The sequence below is a fragment of the Protopterus annectens genome, chromosome 13.part0 (assembly GCF_019279795.1).
Source record: "Protopterus annectens isolate FY-2018-M chromosome 13.part0, PAN1.0, whole genome shotgun sequence".
Lineage (NCBI taxonomy): Eukaryota > Metazoa > Chordata > Ceratodontiformes > Protopteridae > Protopterus > Protopterus annectens.
In genome coordinates, this window is record NC_056747.1 from 231,018,506 (window position 1) to 231,039,973 (window position 21,468).

The window sequence follows — 21,468 nt, forward strand, 5'->3', positions numbered from 1 at the left end:
ACAACACGATTTACTGTGTTTATTTGTTTTCACACACACCTTGACCTCTCCTGACCTCCAGAGATAGTCACGTATCAAGTGCAATGGTTACGACTCTGACTGTATAGGAAACTGAAAAATATCATGGCCAGTTTGTTACTTTTAAATACACTGCAACCCTGCAGCTACACACACAGACACACACAAACACACACTCAAACAAGCATAAGCTATAGTAATATGAGTTTTACACCAATTTCAATAAATATAATATTATATAATGTTACTTTCTGTTAGTAGCAGTAAACATTTTAATAAGAAAGCAGTGCTGTACAATAAAAATAATACATGTCATTCTAACACTCTAGTTCTAACATTATAATTGCTTAATTAGGCTTTAAGTTTCCAAATAAATGTTGAACTTCTTAATATATTATTTATTGCAGTACATCAGTTATTCTATAATGGCACCATAAAAAAATGTGCCCCATTCAGTTGGGCGACCATACACATGGTCAAACAACAAAACATTGAGACCACAGCAGCGAATATTCAGAATATTGAACAAATGCTGGCAGAAGGAAATAGCAGCATTTGTATGTGGGAGATTGCACAACAGCAGGGTAGAGATTTGTTTTTTCCTCACTGTTGTACAATCTCAGACTTGGTATATATAATTAGCTGGGGCTGTGGGGGCACAGCCATATGCATAGACAATCAGCTGAACTAGACCCAGTAAAACAATACTGTTCCCTGCATATAAGCATAAACATATGTGATATACACGGCCCTTGAATCCAGCCTTCACTGCTTACTGAAACACTACAGAGCATATTAAACCTCTGGACATCAATACCTCTGCATCAATACAGTTGTTTTATTAAGTCTGTCATATGAATCCATGAAACTGGTTCATTGTTCTGTCACCCACCACACATTCAGGAAAGCTGACCAAGTTATCCTGTACCCTCCATATGAAGAAGGACTTCATCAATGTTCTCATGACTCTGTTCCTACCAATCTATTGGCATTGGTTCATGGGTTCATAAGTAAGTATTATGCTAGCTGTCCTTGCAGACAATTTTAATCCTAACCAATTTCCCTCCAAGGTGAGAATCAAACTCAGTACCCTGTGTTTGTAAGGTAACACGTTAACCATTATGCCAAATCCCAACTACAAGAAAAAAATATTTTATGCCTTTGGGCCTCAATCCCATGTACCTGTTCTCTGGAGTCCGGTGCTCTACCACCATACTGTGGAGCCATAAATAAAACATTTTAAGATACTGGACCTCAAAGAGTTGCGTAAGCACTCCTTTAACATTTAAGATCTTTACAAACTACTACTTAGCTCTTGAGTGGGGGTAATTTTAAGAGAGCTTTAGAACCACATCACCTTGACTTATGTTGCATTTTTCTTGTGAGTCATGTTGATGGTGTAATCATTTGTTCTAGGTGATTTGATCACTTTGACTAATGTCAATATGACATCCCAACCTAATGTAAGAATGGAGAAAAAGAGGTTGATGTTAACTAAACTAACTTAACAACCAGTGTAACAAAACATCAACAAAAAAAAAAAAAATCATCTCAAAATCTTTAGGCTTCTCAGGATGACAGCCTTCACAGTTAAGCCTCAGCAAACACCACTTTGAGAAGCAGTTAGCTTCTGTATATCGCATAACAAATAATTGCAAGGAGTGTAAAATTATTCTATATTGTATATTACAGCTAAAAGAATTACTTAGCTTTGACAAACAAATTGTACACTTCAGTTCAACTTGAAGTTGTCTGAATTGTGTAGCTTCCATTCTGGTTTACGACAAAGGTCTCTGTGTGTTTAGTTTCCTGTGTATGTATATGTGTGTGTGTGTGTGTGTGTGTGTGTGTGTGTGTGTGTGTGCTGCTACTGTATTCTTCTGACAAATGTATAAACAGAAGAGCATAGATATCTTGTTGAAATTCTGCTGTTAAACATGTTTAATCAGCAAGTATATTCATTGTTTATATGTTTAAAAATGAAGTGCAACTCTCTTGACTCTTCACTTCTGTGGACAAGAATAAGTGAGGTAGATGTGAATTTTAAAGATCAAATGCAAAAAAAACTTATGATTTTCACCCTGTTATTGATTTGTATTTAGCTGGAGCTTTTAATAATGTAATACATAAGTATTCTGTATGATGCTTGCAGCAATAAAAATTACTTGCTAATCATATTTTCTCCAGATGACAATTTATTTTGATGTGAAAGACAAACAGAAAAAAAATTCTATTCTGAAAAAAATTATGACAAAAACAAAGTATGGCACTGCATAGTTTGTAAAGTTTTACATATTCTCTGTATAGCTTCAATCCCTAACACTACATTTTCCAAAACAACAAACCAATGGTTTATAGTAGTATATATCAAAAACACAACATGGGTACAAGGAGAAAGAAAGTGCATATCTTTTTTAAATATGTTGTAAAATGAAATGTATTGGGTCTTATCTCACCAGAAAGGAAAAATGCTTGGAATTTCACGTTTGGGAGCTATATATGGATATACAAACAATGACTGCAATATTTTCTAAGATGACAGGAGATGCTAAAACATATGTTGAGGTGCACTACTTATAACTAACAAGTACTTCCAGTTTAACTTAGTCGACAAAACTAACTTGCCTGAAGAGGGTGTACCAAAATGGATGGTTATTTAGCTTCTGACTGCTGGCTATACAAACTCTTTACAGTTGAGGCATATATGTCTCTATCAGTCGCAAATGAAATATTTCAGGAGCTTCTGGGTGTGGATTATAAAGACTGTATTAGAAGCAACTTCATACTACTAACATATGTCAGTGTTTTCTATGCTAAGCCTAGTAAACAGCTATACTAAAGGACCACCATCATGCAGGCTCTTACACAAGTTGCTACAGATTGAACAATATGTGACCCACTGTCTGAGATTAGTACTTTGCTGAATGCTTTCACTGCAAATATATCTTGGAGTAAATTAAATGTTCAGATTCACTAGACATTCTTATTGACCAAAGTTCTATTTCCCTCATTGGTCAACACAATGCAACATGTGGATGTGTTTAATGAAAGTCAATCACTTTCCCAACCTCTGGAGATTGCTCTTCTGTCAAAATTAAACTCAGTCACATGGGAGTCTCTTGCATGTGGCCATGCAAACCTAACCAAAATTCTAAGGTTCTGGATAGGTTATTCTTAGCAAGATAAAAAAAGCTTATACTTATACAATCTGAGTGTTTAGTTATCAAGCACATAGAATCAAGCAAGCTTGTTATAAACAGCAAGATGTGTGGTTAGACCCCTACTATTCAAATCCCATGCTGAAACAGATGCTAAGATGCTAAGAAAGTGAAACTGCTAAAACAGCTAAAAATGTTAGATACATTTTCTGAATTTCTAACACTTGAAGCAAAACATGCTATCAGTGTTTATGTTTTGATATATACTATCTTTATTTGCACTAAATTCAAGCCACAATACCCAGTTTTCCCAGGTTTCAGTAAATAAATGTTTAATTTTCTTTTATGAATGTAGAGAACATTACTGCTTATCTGTACAAATGGCCAGATGATACCTGATAGCTGAAATCAGTCTTCATTTCAATACTGCAAAATTTAAGTTGTTGCATCTAGAATGTTTTCCTTTAAGTACAATTTTTGTTCCATTAATACATCCATGTCAGTTATGTATGTTTCTATACATTTGTGTTTTTCTGTAATTTTATCCCTGGGATTCATTAACAGTCATGTAGCCGATACAATGTAAGTGTGTTAGCGTGATGAGCAGCACCGCTATTCAAATATGCATGCTGTTCGTTCATGCCTACACATTTGCAAGCATCTTTCCATAGCCATGAAATTCTGTTTGTGGCCATGGAAAGGTGTCTGCAAGCAAAAACAGAGAATGCAAACAAAACGGATTCCCTATAGGGAAACCCTAATAGGCAAGCACATGCTGTAGCCCAGAAATACTATGAGCAAAAATTTTGGAGGATGGAAAGTGAAACGGGGGAACTGAACACAAATGACATTAGTTGTACTGCAGAAGTAATTATGAGGGGAGAGCAAACGTACTCAGATACTGCAGGCAAATGTGTTGAATTACCAAAGAAACAGTTGCAGCATGAATACTGCCAAATTGATGCAATGATAATTAACTTCAATCACAATACTTGACATATGCACAAAAATAAAAACTGACTAACAAAAGGCATGAAAGGGACATAAAGCTGTAGTGCAACAAATGAGAGTTAATGTGATATACATGCTAATAAAATGCTGAGTTGAGATAACAATTAGCAAGTACAGTAGATACCTTATGGGATAAGTGCATAGACTGCACTTATTGCATGTGAGATGTATATACAGAGAATGCATGTACACTGTCCAGCACCACTGCTGCATTTCCCACTTCACCATGTATGCACAAGAAGAAATTAATGTTACAGCTCTTGTGTCATGCACATGAGAAAGGGACATATTTTTGTCAATAAATGTTATTGGAAATAGGCTTATCACCTATAAACATGTAATAGACAAGCATATGTTGTATAGTCATGTAAATGCTAAATAGTAATATAATAACACTCAACATACATAAGTGACAAATGACAACATAGATCTAATGGCATTTCATGATTTCTTGTTTTTCATTGGTAAATGACACACATCTTATACATTGTTATACAGGGCTTGATCACAAGGAATTACAGGGAATAGTAACATAACAGCACTGCAACGACACCATCACCAAAGAAAGTGTCATAACAGAAGCCCAATCACACTTTCTGATGATCTGGCAGGATGCCATACAGTGAGAAATATTTTACATAAGCTCTCATCTGCCATTAAGCTGTACAGTGTGAAGAAAAGAATTGCAATAATAAAGAAATGTTTGGCTGAAGATGTGCAAAACAGTGCATAATTATTTCAAAAACACGTAATACTTGTGAGCAATGAGTGACATACTAAACGTTTGCATCTTGTTATTGCTGAGCACATGCCAAGACAGATATCAGACAGATGCATGTCAATCATAAATGCCTCAGAAATATGAGTATCGGTTACATCGTGAAGAACATCCTTGAAGAGTTTAAAGCACTTTCTTATTATAAGGGGTATGCAGTAGTGTAGGTATGGCGGGATGAGATCCGCAACTGATGTAGGTACAAAATGTTGGGGGCATGACTAGACGATTCCAATATTTCGTCAATGTAATACTGGCTTTTGCTACAATTGTGAGATATTACAGTTATGTAATCATTATGTAATCATTGTGTTACCAACAATGTATTTTCCATAGGGATGATAGAATTTCCTAGCATAACACTGTGTCATTGAAAATACAACTCATAAGTGGAAGTGTACATAATGGTGGTTGTGTAGCAGTCAAATGTATATGACAGTAATAACAGTCACGCTATTTAAAAAAGGATGGACTCAAAATACCTAACTATCTAGTTGTTTATTTATTTATTTTATTTATTTTATATTTGTTTACCAGGAAAGTCTGACTGGGCAGAAATTGCCTGTTTTCAGCAGAGGCCCATGAAGAAAAACTCCACATAGTACATCACATTACAATAATTTACTGAACATGTAATACAATAGTTATACAATCTATAGAGTACAGTATCACCAGTGAGTGTCACAGGAGAGTTCAAGTGATATATACATCATCTTTGAGTGGATGATATCACCTCTTCATTGTAGAAACCCCTGCTACAGTTAAAACTCAATACATTAATGTTGGATGACACTTGAGTGGAATGTTACAAATTGTAAGTGTTTAAGGAAAGTATTCCAATGTATTTTAGGCTTTGCACAGATGCAGTCATCACTGCTGTATTCAAACCACCTATCTACACATTCTAGAGATCACTGCATTAACTGCAAGTGCCACAGGACAAGTCTGACTTCCATTGTGAGAGAGTGCACTTTAGAAAGAATGCCCTCATCTGTGTGTTGCAGAGAATATGCTGTTGTGAATAGTGGGATAAGGGGATGATGGAGTCCTCTAGGAGTTTAAAATCTTTCTCCAGACTGGAAGTTGATTGAGGACACACTCACCTGACCCCTCATCACACACACACACACACACACACACACACACACACACACACACACACACACACACACACACATACACATTTGCTATGTAGAGAATTTAGTTTCCAACCTATCTAGTTTTCAGTCTAGAGAGCACAGTATTACTTGCAAGTGCTACAGGAGAACTCTAACTCTTAACGGGAGAGACAGCATTATGACACGATGATCTCATTGTGTTGAAGACAGTATGTTTCTTTTAAAAGCGGAATAAGGGAACTGTGTGCAAAGTTAAATGTATTCTCCTCAGGAGATGTGGACACAGCATCAAGCATTTCTTACCTGTTACTATTCAGCCCCCAGACACAAAGAAGTTCCCCACATTGAGAATCAAATGTCCAACCTAGCTAGTTATGGTCTAGAGAGCACAGTATTATTTGCAAGTGCCACATGTCAAGTCTGACTCTTAACAGGACAGAAAGTGCTTTTGAAAGGATTATCTCATCATTGTGCTGCAGAGAGGATGTTTCTGTTAAAAGTGGGGCAACAGAGCTGTGCTCAAAGTTAAATGCATTTTCCACAGAGGAAGTGGAGACAGCACCAAACATTTCTTACCTGTTCCTATCACCCCTCACACTCACACAAACACACACACACACACACACACACACACACACACACACACACACACACACACACAAGTTTTTCCACATTGACAAATCAAACTTCCTACCTATTTAGTTACAGAATATAGAGAGCATGCTATTATTTCCAAGTGCCACAGACGTCTGAACTCTTAAGTGGAGAGAGCACACTTTTGATGGGATGACCTCATCATTATATTTTATAGAGGATATTTCTGATAAAGATGGGATAAAGTGCAGATGAAGCTGTGGAGATCAAACCTCCTACCTATCTAGTTACACAATCTGCAGAGCACAGTATCAGTTGTAAGCACCACAGAAAGCATCTGAATTCAATGATGTGAAAAATTACATTTGTTTGGAACAGGTGGTACTAAGCATCACAGATTTTGGGAGAAATGCATAGGTGTGCACAGAGCATCATAACAACACTGTGAATGTCACATGTAATGCCATATTTCTCTACTAAGATTTATATACTGTCATTCATGTAAATTGTGTTACTGTGAGGGGCATGTACCTGTTTCACAGTTTGGGATGCCAATAACAACCACAGTTGTTAACTAGTGGATTATCAATCAAGTATTCCTGCCACTTCTTTCTTGGATGATTGCACGCATGTCTTGTCTCATGCTTTCAAATTGTGCATTGACAAGTCAATCAAATGCTTCCTACATTGGAGAGTAGACTGCAGAATAACAGTGATAGATTATGTATGAATAGGTTAACAAACACTGTAACACAGTTTCAGGTGTAACCATTGGAGTGCACACATGGATTTACAGATTGAATTAATTGAGTCAACATCACTCTGAAATCAAGATAACTGATTGTCAAATTTCAGTACAGACATACAAATGGTATGCAACCTAAACAAAGAGTTATTTGTTGTAAATTTTTTTGTACTCTGTCTGAAGCACAGCACTGCCAAGATCAGTTGTGCTGCTGACGGTAAAGTATTAGAGCATGTGTTATAATATCTTGAGGTGTTGAACTTAGACTGGGAGTTGACAGTAGACAATGGTGCTCTTTTCAGTCTTTCACGTAAAGAAGCATTTTACTCCTACAACCGTATGTGAATCTGCTGGAATGCAGAACAGCTATGTGTTAATGTCATGTTTTATCTGTCATGAGAGTTGCATTTAGTAAATCCTTATGTGAATGTTTCAGGTGTGTTATGAAACTCATGAGGGACCAAACATGTTATTGCTGGTGGAAATATGGCTTATGGAAACATTTTGTAATCAAATTGGATGACAGAGAAGTGGTGGAAAGAGGTGGACAGTTTATTTATTTATTTTATTTTATTTCAACCCTCTTCCGCACAAAGAACTAATCTTAAAAATGTTGGAACTCAATCAAATATCGTATCTTGGGAACCCTTCATCCCCCAAGCCCTGCCCTACAAAGGTATCAGAACAGATGGCTAACATCTTCAACTCTTACTTTACTGAATCCATCTCAAAAATGGTAAACTCTGTCCACTCCTCAACCAACTCTATTAAGTATCCTGCATCCTCTCCTACCCTAGAGGCTTCCGATACTTTCTCCCTAAATTCTATACCCACCAACTATATTAAATCTCTACTCTCAAAACTAAAACCGTGTTCTACATTGGCTGATAATATCCCTCCTTATTTCCTTCAGGTTGCAGATGACTCTCTTGCTATCCCTGTATCTATATTAATAAACCACTCCATCTCTGAATCTAAGGTTCCCTCAATATGAAGCAATTCTACACTCTAGCTATACACAAAGGAGGTAACTCCTCAGAAATCTATCATTTCAGACATATTGATATACTTTCCTCTCTAAAGTACTTGACAAATGCATCCATAATCAAGTCATGCAATATATACTACAGGAAAACCTGCTCACACCGACACAACATGGCTTTCACCGAAAACATAGCACCACCACTGCCCTCTTATCTTTTATCAATACTGTCTCATTGGCAAAAGATAAAAAGAAATTTGTCTCTTGTTTATTCCTTGACCTATCAAAAGCCTTTGATGCAGTGTCTCCTCCTTAACAGGCTGACTGACGTTAACTTCTCTACCTCTACTGTCACCTGGTTTTCCAGCTATCTTTCTGACCAACTTCAGTCAGTGAGATGGTTATCTGCTCTCCCCCCTCCCCTCCCAGTTAGAATGGGCATCCCCCAGAGTTCCATTCTTGGCCCATTACTTTTCAATATCTTTACTAATTGTGTCTATACTTGCTGTCCTCTACCATCCCTTGTACAATATGCAAACGACTCTACAGTCAGCATTACTGCTGATGCTCCCTCTGACCTTCTCACTGCCACTCAGACCTCCTTTAACTCAGTAGAAACCTGGCTCTCTAATAACCAGCTTATTCCAAATCCTAAGAAAACAAAGCTCTTACTTTTTCTCCCCAAAAACCTTATCCATCTCAAACCTACTTTCTCTACCATATCTCTCAGTGACACTCCTGTTGTAGAAACTAGTACAAAACTCCTATGTGTCATTATTGATGACCAACTTAAGTTTGACTTGCATGTAAATAATTGTATTAGGAAGACTCATCAAACACTTGGCCTCCTTTACAGGAACAAAAATGTCCTTACTAGCAAAGCTAAAGTAACTCTCTCCCAAGCCTGTCTCCTACCCAGCCTATTATATGGCTCTCAAATCCTAATAAATCTTACCTCTTCTCTCTTAGCTAGGCTTGAATCCACCTAGAACAAGGTTGTTAGATTCGCAGCTCACCAAACCTATACATCTTACTATTGTCTTTCTCTAAAATAGCTAAACTTGTTAGACCTTCCTCACCAGCTTCTTCTCACTCAGTTTCAGATAATTCATTCCATCCTATATCAGCCATCTTACTGTCCTAATCTATCCTCTCTCATCTCCCTATATACTCACAATAGGACTCTCCGCAACTCAGACCTGGACCTATTGCAAATCTACAATCCAAATACAAAAACTACCTGCAACCTCTATAGCTTCAATCCTTCCATTCCCTGGAACAAACTGCTATTAGCAATTAGGTCAAACAACCCAACCATTTCAAAACAGCTACCAAAGAATATTTGAAAAGTCACTGGTCCTGTCTTTGCACTCACCCTCCATGATTTACCTTTGCACTGTAAAACTATCCACTACCTATCCTTATCTTGACACTGCTCACTATTGTTCTCTTATTAAAGTTATTTAATTTGAATTATCACTTTAATGTTAAACCTGTATGATTTTTGTTATCAGTCTTACCAGTATAATTCTGTGTATATTAGCTGAGATGTTTCTGATTTTTATCTTTATATTGTATTATAACTCTGTGGAGCTTTTCTCCCCGGGCCTCTGCTGAAAAAGAGCTATTTAGCTCAGTCGGACTAACCCGATCAACAAATGTAAAATAAATAAATAAGTCAAGTGGATTACACAGAAGTGGTGGGAAGAGGTGGACAGTTGTTGACAGGAATACCCAATACAAACATGATAACATATTAGTTCATGCTTCATTTCTGCACATATCTGTGCTGTGTTACTGTTTGCTTTATCAGCATAATTATTCATTCAAGATCTGTACAAGACAGGCTTCATAATAGGAAGCAGGCGCATTAATATATCAGCAGGATAATGGTCTGTTAAGGAAAGGTAAAGCCAGCATTTACAGCTACAGCAGTCATACATAACATTCAAAAATAGTTTTGCATATATCTGGATTTGAACCTTGAGAGCATTCTAAGGAAAGCCTACATACCCGAGTATTATCTAAACAAATCATGTAGAAAGCCATAATTTACAAAATTCCCATTTTACGGAAAATTGCAAAAAAATGAGGATACGTGTATTTACAACTGCAAGCTGTACATTCAGCTCTTCAGCTTGTTGAAAAGTAGATTCAACGGACCACATATTGCTAAGCACAGCAGCAGGAATGACACCACAGCAATGCAACCGAAGGCTAAAACTCAGTATTTTGCAATAAGCTGTGTACTTCCATTTAGCCTGAGTTGCAGTTCATGCTCAACACCAGGCATTGTGTAAATGCAGAGGAGGAAAACTTATGGCTTAGGACAGAAGATACATAGAGGGGAGGAAGGCAGGGACCAAGTAGCTTATGACAAAGACAGGATAATGATAGCTCATAACAATATGTAGGCAACAGCTACACAAAAAATAGTGCACCAAAAACATTCAGGAATGCTTAGTTAATGCCTGGATTAGAACCCCTGAAAGTAGTCAGAAATTATCTATACATGTGAGCATTATCTCATCATGCCACATAGACATTCCTACTTTACAAAATATATTTAACACAACTGAAGGACAGTGACCATCTGGATGGTGTGTTTTATTTTATTTATTTATTTAACATTTGTTGACTGGGAAAGTCCGACTAGGTTCCACAGATCCTGTTTTCAGCGGAGGCCTGGGGAGAAATGCTCCAGAAGCATGTCTTTAGAATGTGGGAGGAAACCAGAGTACCCAGAGGAAACCCACGCGAACGCAGGGAGAACATGCAAACTCCGCACAGAAGGCATCCCAGCCGAGAATCGAACCAGAGAACCTCTTGCTGTGAGGTGACAGCATTAACCGATGCACCACTGCACGCCCAGTGTTACTCTTACTTACTACCGCATTATTAAGCTGTCATTCTCTGTACAATAAAGTCTTTGCTATAGGCAGCAAGAAGGATAGAAGTGTGCAACCAACATTAAGACATAAGCAGGATAAGGGGGGTTTACTAAGTCTGCTTTTTGGGAATGCAAGGTTTTTGCAAATGAGGTCTTACTACACTCTTTAAATGGTATGTTAATGAAATGTTGAAAATTGAGAGAAATACAAATATTTGCAGTTAACTATTTGATAGGAATATGAAATATCATGAAATAATTATTTGACCTAAAGCTGTAATCAAACTCATGACACTAAGTAAAACATCAGTGTACAAACAGGGAATTATCTCCACACACCACATAGTTCATTATATACAGCATCCAAATACATGTTACAGTAACATTCTCTAGTGTCCCCACCAAAATTAAGGTAGCTGCTAGCTGTAGCATAGTCCAGATACAGTTTTGAAGCATCTGGGTCTGTTTCTAGTGGCTGTTTGTTCTGAGCACAATATCCAGGCCATCTTTGATTGGAAAGGACCTTTCTGCACTCTAGTGAGATGGGTGTGCTGATTGGAACCTGTCTGGTGAAGGTTGGTTGATCTAGGGCTTGGAGTAAGCATTCTCATTGGTTCTTTTGAGCCTTTTTAAAGTTTTTTCAAATTTTTAACTTCTGGTGTTTAAACCCTGCATTTGAGCAGGTTTCTGTTTTTTTGTACTGAGCTGAACAGAGGTGGGCTACCAGTCACAACTCTGAGCTGAGATACCAGATGACTAGAGGCCTCTGAGCTTCTCAAAAGCCATAAGTTAACTTTTTTTGTTTATTTATACTGTTTACTGCACTTTTTATTTCCTGATGCTTACTTTAATACTGTATTTAAATATTGTATACTAAATTATACTGTTGTACTGCAATTGTCTGCCTTACTGTGCCTGCTAAATCATATTTTATTGCTGTTTTCACTGTTTATTAAGTGTTTTCTGGTACTTTTCACTATTTCAAAGCAAACTGTTATGCTTGTTCTGGTTTTCCCACCAAGCAGTTTAAAATAACTGATTTGTTAGCCATTTAAAAAATCTTTGGAGTCGCCTTGCTGATTTTCTGCTGTTTAAAACATTTTTAGTGTCTCACTGCTATATTTCTGCTGTGTTAAACATTCTCTAGTGTTTCCCACCAACACTAGGGTAGCTAGTAGCTGTGGCATAGTCCAGATACAGGTTTGCTACATCTGGGTCTATTTGTAGTGGCTGTTTGTTCTAAGCACATTTTCCAGGCCATCTTTCATAGGATCATAGGACATTACTAGGCTAATGGTGCTGGGGTACTTACAAGCCTAGCAAAGAATATATCCCCAAAAAAGAAACCTCGGTCAGCACCTGTCACCCCTGTCAATGAGGGGTACAGGTGGAACCCCTGGGACAAATTTATGGCTTCCCATCCACTCATCAAGGTTGCGCTTGAAGAGGGTCAGCAAGGTACTATCTTTAAACTCTATGGGAAGTATATTGCAGAGACAGAGCAGCCTGTGGGATACAAGCCTATCTCTCCAGCAGGTTTTGTTATGTTGCATATTAGATTTAGGCCTTTCAAGAAGGCAATGCATGAGGAGTTAGACTTACGGATATGGAGCATCTCTAGCAGGGCAGGGTCCAAGATTGCCTTGTAGGCAAGACATAGATTACCTCTGAACAATCTGTATGATACCGAGTAGAGTGATAGTGATTTGAGCCTGTCCACATAGGACAGGTGTTGGAGGCCATGGATTCTCTTTGTGAGGTATTTATGTGGCCTTTCCAGATGGTGCAGGTGCTTCGAGGGGTACATACCAAACAGGGTGTTGTACTCAATTATTGGCCTAATGAGGGAGGAGTACAAAGAGGTAATAACCTCCTTTTTTTTGGATACAATCCCTTTACTTATGATATGAACCAAGTAAAAGGCTTTTCTGACCACTGCCGCTACATGTAGTTGAATGTGAGATTGTTGTCAACCTGTGCACCCCTACTTGGTAGGCCAGAGCATCAGCTGCGATTTGTAGGTATTCATTTTTGTCTGCTGCTAATTTGGTGGGTTTAAGTTTAGTTAAGAGTTTTTTTTATGTTGGAGGTAGGTACAGGAGAAAAATAGAAGGCAGTGGGGAGATTACTAGTTGAAGGTGTGGGTTGGAGGGGAGGGGGGTTGTGTTGTTTAGCTAGTGATAGTATGTTTTGTGTGAAGTGTGTGTTGAATGAGGTAACAATATTTTCTGAGGAGTGAGGGATGTTAGGAGGAGGGGTACTGACTTTACGTGGGTGGAGGATGGAGTTTATGGAGGACCAGAATTGTTTGGGGCTGTGTTCGGAGGAGTCCAGGGCAGACTGGTAGTATTGGAATTTGTCCTGTTTTATTAGCATTTTGACTCTATTGCGTAGTTTTGGGAATTTCTGTCTAGTTGAGGGGGTCTTGGTTTTGCGTCAATGCTCCCAAGTTTTATCCCTGTTTTTCATTCCTGACTTAATGGTTTTCTGTAGCCATGGGGAGGGTTGTGCTTTGATTCTGGAAAGTCTTATGGGCACATGGTAATTAAGGATGCTCAGGAAGGTAGTATTAAAAAATTCAACTGCGTCATCAAGACTGAGGTACTTTAGAGGATGCCAGTTACATTCTTTGAGGGATGAGATGAATGTGAGTGGGTTAAAGTTTATTTTTTTACGTATTTGACGGTAGACAACAGGTTTAGCTTGGTATAGGTATTTTTTCAGTAGGAATGTTGGGGAGTGATCACTAAGTCTATCTGATAAGCAGCCTGTTATATATGACTGGGGGCTCTTACTGACTAGTATCCAATCCAGGGTAGTGTGCTTGCTGGAGTTTTTATTTATCCTGGTTGGCGACTGGACTAGTTGGATGAAGCCATGAAGGTTTACATGATGGGTTGGATGGCTGCCAGAACAGGATTGCCAGTCAATATTGAAATCACCTAAAATGATAGTTTCTTGGGGGTGATGGTGGGTAGAACAGCTGAGGAGGTTTTCTAGTGGAGGGATGTTTTGGCCAGGTGGGAAGTAGCATCCAATTATGTTGATGGTTTTGTTCTGGTTTATTTTGAGGTTGGTATATATTATTTCTTCATTGCCTATTTGTGGAACTGATGATTTTAAGATCTGGATGTTTAGATGCTGTTTAAATATTATAGCTACACCACCTCCTTTCTTGTTTAGCCGGTCTACTCTTAGTATGCCATAACCTGTAGGGAGTATTTGCTCACTGGTTATGTGAGGTTTTAGCCAGGTTTCTGTCAGGATGACTATATCTGGGGAGTACAAGTCTATGGTGGCATGGAGGTCATGGACTTTGTTGGATATACTTCTAATATTTAGGCTTAGTAGAAGGAAGTCATTTGGCTTTCTATTGGCTGTAATATGGGAGAAGTTGTGGTTTCTAGTCTGATTATGAGGATTGGGGTTGGAGATGTTATGGCCAGGGTTGGGGTGGATATCTCCACTTAGGGCTAGTTTTGATATGCATGAGGTTATTAGTTTTCTCAGTTTTTGAATGTGTTTGTTTATAAGGGAAACTTTATGATTGTGCTCTTTGGGTAATAGGTATGGTGGGAGGGTTACTATGTTAAGTTGTAGGGATGCTTTATGTTTGAGTAATATAGTTGGTAGAATATGTGGGGGGGTGCATAGGGATGGTTCGCGAGTTGCTGGGAGGAGAGCTGAGTGAGGGTGAGACATGAGTGGTGGTGTGAGTAGTAGTACAGTGGTAGTGGTTGAGTGGGGGGATTATGGAGCTTTGGTAGGATGTAAGATATGCAAGGAGAGTGCATGCAGTGAGCATAGGTAAGGTATGCTTGTACATGTTAGTTGAGGAGGTGTGATATATGGGAAGATGGAGGAGGTAGTGCTGGGTTAGCGCGGTGGTTGGCTACTGGAAAGATGGGAGGGTTTGTGAGTGTAATAAAGGTGGGCCCACTGGTGCGGGAGGTAATCGGGGGCAGGGTGGGGAGTGAAGCGTGTAGAGACCCTGTTAGTTGCTCTTATGAGGGGGCTGGAAACAATCAGGTAACAGAGTTAACTGATGAATGAACATATGATAGTGACAAGAGTGGTTGTAGTTTTAAAAATGGTGCCAGCCACAGGTAATATCTATTAACTTTGGGATTGTCTTAAGGTAATAAACAGGGAAGGGGGAGGGGAGAACAAGGGTGTGAGCAGGCAGTTCTTTGCACTGCTGCTAATGAGCCAAAGCAAAGACAAGTAAGTGTTTGAGAAACAATCACAACTGACCAAGGACTGCTTTGAAACTGTAAGTCATTTCTTAACCATTTCTCAGGTGGAAAAACAGTATAACCTTGTATCAGTAGGCCACTGTGGTCTCAGTTTAAATTAACAAACACACAGTATTGATCAGATTATGGATACTATTTGCTAACAGAAGGGAATGAGAGAAAGTGGAAGATGAGTGTGTGTGTGTGTGGGGGGGCTTACTTACAAGCCAAATCAGAGTGCTCTCCAGGGGAAAAAATGAATATTGGCTCAAACAGGTAGACACATACTCAAAGTTAACTGTAGCTGTTTGCAGACAGTTCAGAACTGGACTGCGCTTTTCTTATAAGAATGATAAAGGTGGTACCACAGTTGAATACTTAGAGTGGTGTTAGGTCTAGAAAAGAAGAGTACAGAGAGGAGTAAGCACTTTGAGATGGTAAAGATATAATATAAAGATTACAAAAAACAAACTGAGCAAATAGCTACTGCGTGCAGGAAAATGTCTTGAACCAACTACTAGTATATGCAGATATTGAGCCAATTGGAAAAACATCGGTTAGAAGAAACCTCAAGACAGTTATGCAGTCACAGATAAAAATATAGCGAGCAGCACTCTGTCGAGGTTGTCTAATGTGATTCTATCCACCAGTAACAGCACAATTATATAGTAATAATTAGACACCAGTATGAGCTGTCTACACACAACACAGTTACATGAATAACATTAGTGAACAAGGTGCAACTATGCAAACAGACTATACTATTATATGAAAAACAACTTGGTGCAGATAAAATGCTAGCATGGCATAGTAACTTCCAATAATAAAGTATAAATCATATTAGATGTCTAACACAATTCAACATAAACATATATAGTATAACTTAGAAAAATGATGATTTATATTATTTCTTGATCAGGACAGTTATACTACCTGAATTTGAAAAGTTTTCAATATATGTAGATTGTATACATTTTGTTATGAATATGTATGCTCATTACAATCGATCTGTTTTTCCCCAAATATATTTATTAAATTTACACATATGACAAAGGCAATCTTACATTTATATAAGTGAAAAAGATACAAAATGATATCACTTTAGCTGCAAACAGTTTACATCACAGATAGCACTAATGTATCTTTGACCTATGCACATTTGTTATAATTTAAGTGTTATTTATTAATTTATTTTTTGTTGTTGCTTCTCCGCTTTTTCTCATGTCAAAATGTATGATGTATGAGAGTATCTGACAAGAACCCCATATATATAACATTATTAACTGCCTATTAAGTTGAGAAAACAAGGAGCAGTATAATTTGAAGGACACCTGTAACTTATAGACAAGAACACTTACCTGTAACTTATAGACAAGAACACTTACATGTAACTTATAGATAAGAACACTTCGTTTGTGACTATACGTACAATGTGTGTCTTTCAGATTTTCCCGGTTAGGGGTCATCACAGTGGGACTCCGGTCCGCTAATGACTGGCAGCTGATTTTTACGTACCGGCTTTCCAGGCCTCATGCACAACCTTCAACGAAGGTACGCCCATTCACACATGTCTCCACGCAGAAGACATTCTAGCTGAGAATCGACCCAGACAGCGTCTTACTGTATACGTACAGTACAATGCAAATATGTTTTTCAGTCTATGAGATGCAGTAAAGAATATGTCATAAAAATAAGATATTCTTGCAATTCTGCACAATACGTGAAACATCTCTGACAGAATGATGGGGTCACTGCAGCCTTTGTTTTTATACTGTGACTGTTTTAGCATTCCCATATTCTTATAAGCTGCACCGTACAATATTACTAATCAAGTCATTAAGTGAAAATGCTTAGGAAGAGTCTATTCTGCAGCTTTTGACTGATACATCAGCAGATTTTAACTTAATGGTGCCAAGCAGTGGCCATAATAGGTTAAAATTCATACACACACACACACACACACACACACACATATATATATATATATATATATATATATATATATATATATATATATATATATATTTATTTATTTATATATTATCAGAGCCATCTAACCAAATTTGTCTTAAAATATTTTCTAGCAGAATATTATAGTCTGTGCCTATATTTCATTTAAAGTCTACATCCTGACCACTAAGCCGCAGTATTTCTTAACAACAACATGATCTGTATGCCTGTCTTACTGTCTCTGACATACTCACAAACCTCACTGCATTTAGAATTTTTATGCACAAAGAACCAACAACAGTTCATTTTCATATTTCCAATTAACACTGTGCAAATTCTATTGAATGCACTTGGCATTGATAGTACAAACTTTCTTAATGCCGGACTACAATTATTATCCTGCTTATAGCCATACTTCCTGCTTGCTTAAATTTCATTTGCATGAGAAGCTTTTATCTCCACTCCACCTTCATCACAGTCTATTATCACATCTCTCTTTTTCATATACATTACTTTTTCAAATATCATGCTTTATTTATCATTTTTGCTATATTATTCAATTCCATTTGATTTGCATATATTGTTTTCTCAGTTAATGCTTTTATCAGTACACTACGAATTTGAATTGTTCTGCACAAACCCACAGCTTTTTATAAGCTCAGTACTTTAACAATAGGCTGACATTTGTTTCATCGTTTCTTATCCCATTTCATCACATCTTACAGCACAGATTATTCTGTCTCTCGTTGGAACATCAGGCATCTCACTAGATTATCTTTTTCAGCTGTATAATATGTGTTTATAGCCTGTAAGAAAAAGGGAAAACTAGTTGTACAGGACCAATATCAGCATATGATGTGTTAAAATAGACTATTGTCATAAATACTAATGTAAGATCAGTGTTAAAGATCCCCTTGCATTCTTATTAAAAACAAGAAAGCAGGATTCAAGCTGGTATTGCTTATTTAACCCACTATTAATTAGGGAAAAACAAAAGATGAGTGCTTTCCCTCTTGTTAGTGCTTCGAGAGATCTGACAAAGCTCTGACAAGAGAGAAAGCGCTCATCTTTTGTTTGATAAGCCTGTACTTACCACTGTCAACTGTAATTCCCTCCTTGTGGATATGGATCATTGTGGTCTACTGCTTTAGTTTGGGAACACAATCTGTGGAAAGACTATTTACATAATAAGATGCTAGGGGGATTGCTGCATTATATTTTACAATACCAAGGAAACTGGCTGGGATGTTACTGGGGCCTATTGGAGTAGTTGATTTGATTATGTCAAAGGCTTCTTAAATTTTCGTCAGAAGATATAATCAGTGGGGGACTCATTGTAAGCCTAGTAAAGTAGTGGCCTTACATGTCCAGCTTCCACACTTGGAGTTATACTTCCTTATTCATATATTAGCAATGTCCTGTGATTTGGAGTACATTTTATCATTGCTATCTACAGTCTACCATCCTGAAAATTACTTCTGAGGTTTCCTTGGAAAGGAGATATCTCTTGTTAGTGATGTTTTGGGCTAGACTGAGCTTAATATTTTTAAGTTAGACACCATTTGTAAATTATGAAGAATCTTTTTTTTTCCTATTGTATAACTGTTTATTCTATAGTTCCTTTCTATCACAACATTTTGCTCATACATCTTATCAAGGGTTTAAATGGGAAATTATTTATAATACAACTTTCAAAGACATTACAGAATTTACTGAAACAGTAACTATTTGACGCAATGGGACTATTCAGGGTTTCATCATAGATGGTGTTTGTAAGGGCACAGTTAATGTTGAGTAGTCACTGTAGAGAAATCCATCCATGTGCCAATACTTCACACAAGACCAGCCTTCATTTCATCTGAAGTTGTGATAATGTAGTAGTCTGATTTTAGAAGAGAAGGGGTGATTGTAGGGGCTAACTAGAACATCAGTATGTTGGCCAAAATAATACCTAGAATGATTTCCCCTTACTTTGATTTTCTGACATTCATTCATGCCAATTGGTGTTAAGTCAAAGTGGCATTGGGCATACCTTCTAGCTAGAAATGCAATTGCCAAGTAGGTTGCAAGACAGTTGAAATTACTGATAACTATGACATTTTGATTGCTAGTATCTCTAAGTCAGTGCGATAATAATATAATCAATTTTTCAAAACTGCTGGATGCTGCTGTTGCTACCAAACTGATGAGGCCCTTATTGGCAAGTGAAAAATGTGGATGCCTAAGACAAGACCATCTGCCTAAATGTTGACTTTTGGAACAGCATAAAACTTTAAAAGCAAAACCCTAAGTAAAGATGGTCTAAACTGTTAACTTCAAAATGTGTAAACTTCTCATATATAATGCTTCCTTTTATTTTGATTGAAAAAAATTAACAGTTCTATAAGAATGGATGTGCGCTTATTTTTTTTTAGTTTCATAGCAATATATTACACATTATACAGATCATTCCTGTTAGAACTTCTCATTCAAGCTCTAAACTACCATGTTTGACATGCCATGTACTATAAGTCATTAAGTGTCATGCGATCTATTTTCACTATATGTCTTCATGCTAAAACAAACAGCCTGGACGTCAAGACTCAGCAATTAATTTGTGTCACAGGAAAAGAAGAGTGAGATGGTCAGCCATTTTGGAAGTGCTTAGTTACAAGTTGAACCTATACCACTCTTCATAAATGAAACAAACCATTAGTCAAAATGTCTGCAGTGATGTACCTTTTCATTGTCACATCTGAGTTGTCTGTGTACTTCCACAGTATGTAGAGTTTGTTTTCTCTTATTTTCTTGTTTAAAGAAGAAGAATCAGAAGAAGAAGGCATGGTCCAAATCAATATGCATCAAAAGGCATAACAGAAATCACCTTCAGAATAAAAGGAGGCAATTTAATTTCTGACTCTCTGTAACCACTGGAATATAGTGAAAGACTGTTTTCACATAAAATCCAGTAAGTCAGACATTCTTGCTGAAGTGTCTGCAGCCAGGTTGATGATTTTAAAGTCTGCAGTGTAACAGATTCAAATGGAGGCAAAGTATCATTTGCACCCATAAAGTTATGTTCTAGGGCAAAAAATGTAGGATGTATTAAAGAAATGAAATGTAGAATACCCTTTAAGAATGGTTCAGCAAGAGTGGCATGGCAACAGTGCAGGTTCATGCAAACAAGCTGAGACAGATGGTGTGTACTTTAAATGGAAAGTAAGCAAGGCCAGAATTAAAGGAGTGAATATGTAGAAGCATAGCTAAACAAAGAGGCAGAACTAAGCAATGGTTCAACATGGTTATTTTGACCCTAGAAAGTAGCTCTCTTCCATATAAATAAGTGGGCGGGGACAAGAAAATTTACACTGGACCTGGCACCCAAGTCCTTTATGAACAGAGGTAGCTTATAAATGCCTGGCCCTCAATATCCTATTTGGATACAGGATGTCATTATTGCTTCAAGAAAACTTGGCTAGGCTTAGGAACCACTTCCCTCCCACAGGAAGATGGCTAACTGAGAGCAGCAACTGGTGTAAGCACTGTAACTGAAAACTTGAAAACTTTTCTCTGACAGAAAATATAATCAAAAAGTAAAATTTGGATTTAATTGTTAGTTAATTTTATTTACTAATAGTCAGAGAAAAGATTTATAGCTTCAGGTTCTTCAAAAGCAGGGTCACTCAGGAAATGGTACTCAGGATTCTTGTGTTAAAAAAAGGCAAACACTCATTCTTATATAGTATGCAGGATGTATTACTTAAAATAGACAAACTGGATACCAAACTAGAAAGTTTCAAAGAAGAAACCAAAAAGAAGATGGAGCATTTAGAAACTCTTATAAAACAACAAACTGCACAAATCAGCGGTATGGAAGAAACTTTAAATGATCATAAAGGAAGAATATCTGGAGGTGAGACTCAGACTAAATTTCTTTTAAAGCAAAATAACTGGACCATAGAAAAATGCAATGATTTAGAAAATAGACTGAGATTAAATGGCATTCAACTTTA

At 37.4% G+C, this 21,468-nt stretch overlaps 1 protein-coding gene across 1 annotated transcript in view; it reads left to right on the forward strand.

Moving 5' to 3' along the window:
* The window catches only part of LOC122787190 (mast cell protease 1A-like), a gene marked incomplete in the record, with an annotated part of 834,391 nt that extends 832,198 nt beyond the window's left edge, over positions 1–2,193 (forward strand). The window contains 1 exon segment of the mRNA XM_044053777.1: positions 1–2,193. This exon segment is cut by the window's left edge and continues 3,483 nt beyond it.
* Positions 2,194–21,468: the final 19,275 nt, after the last annotated feature.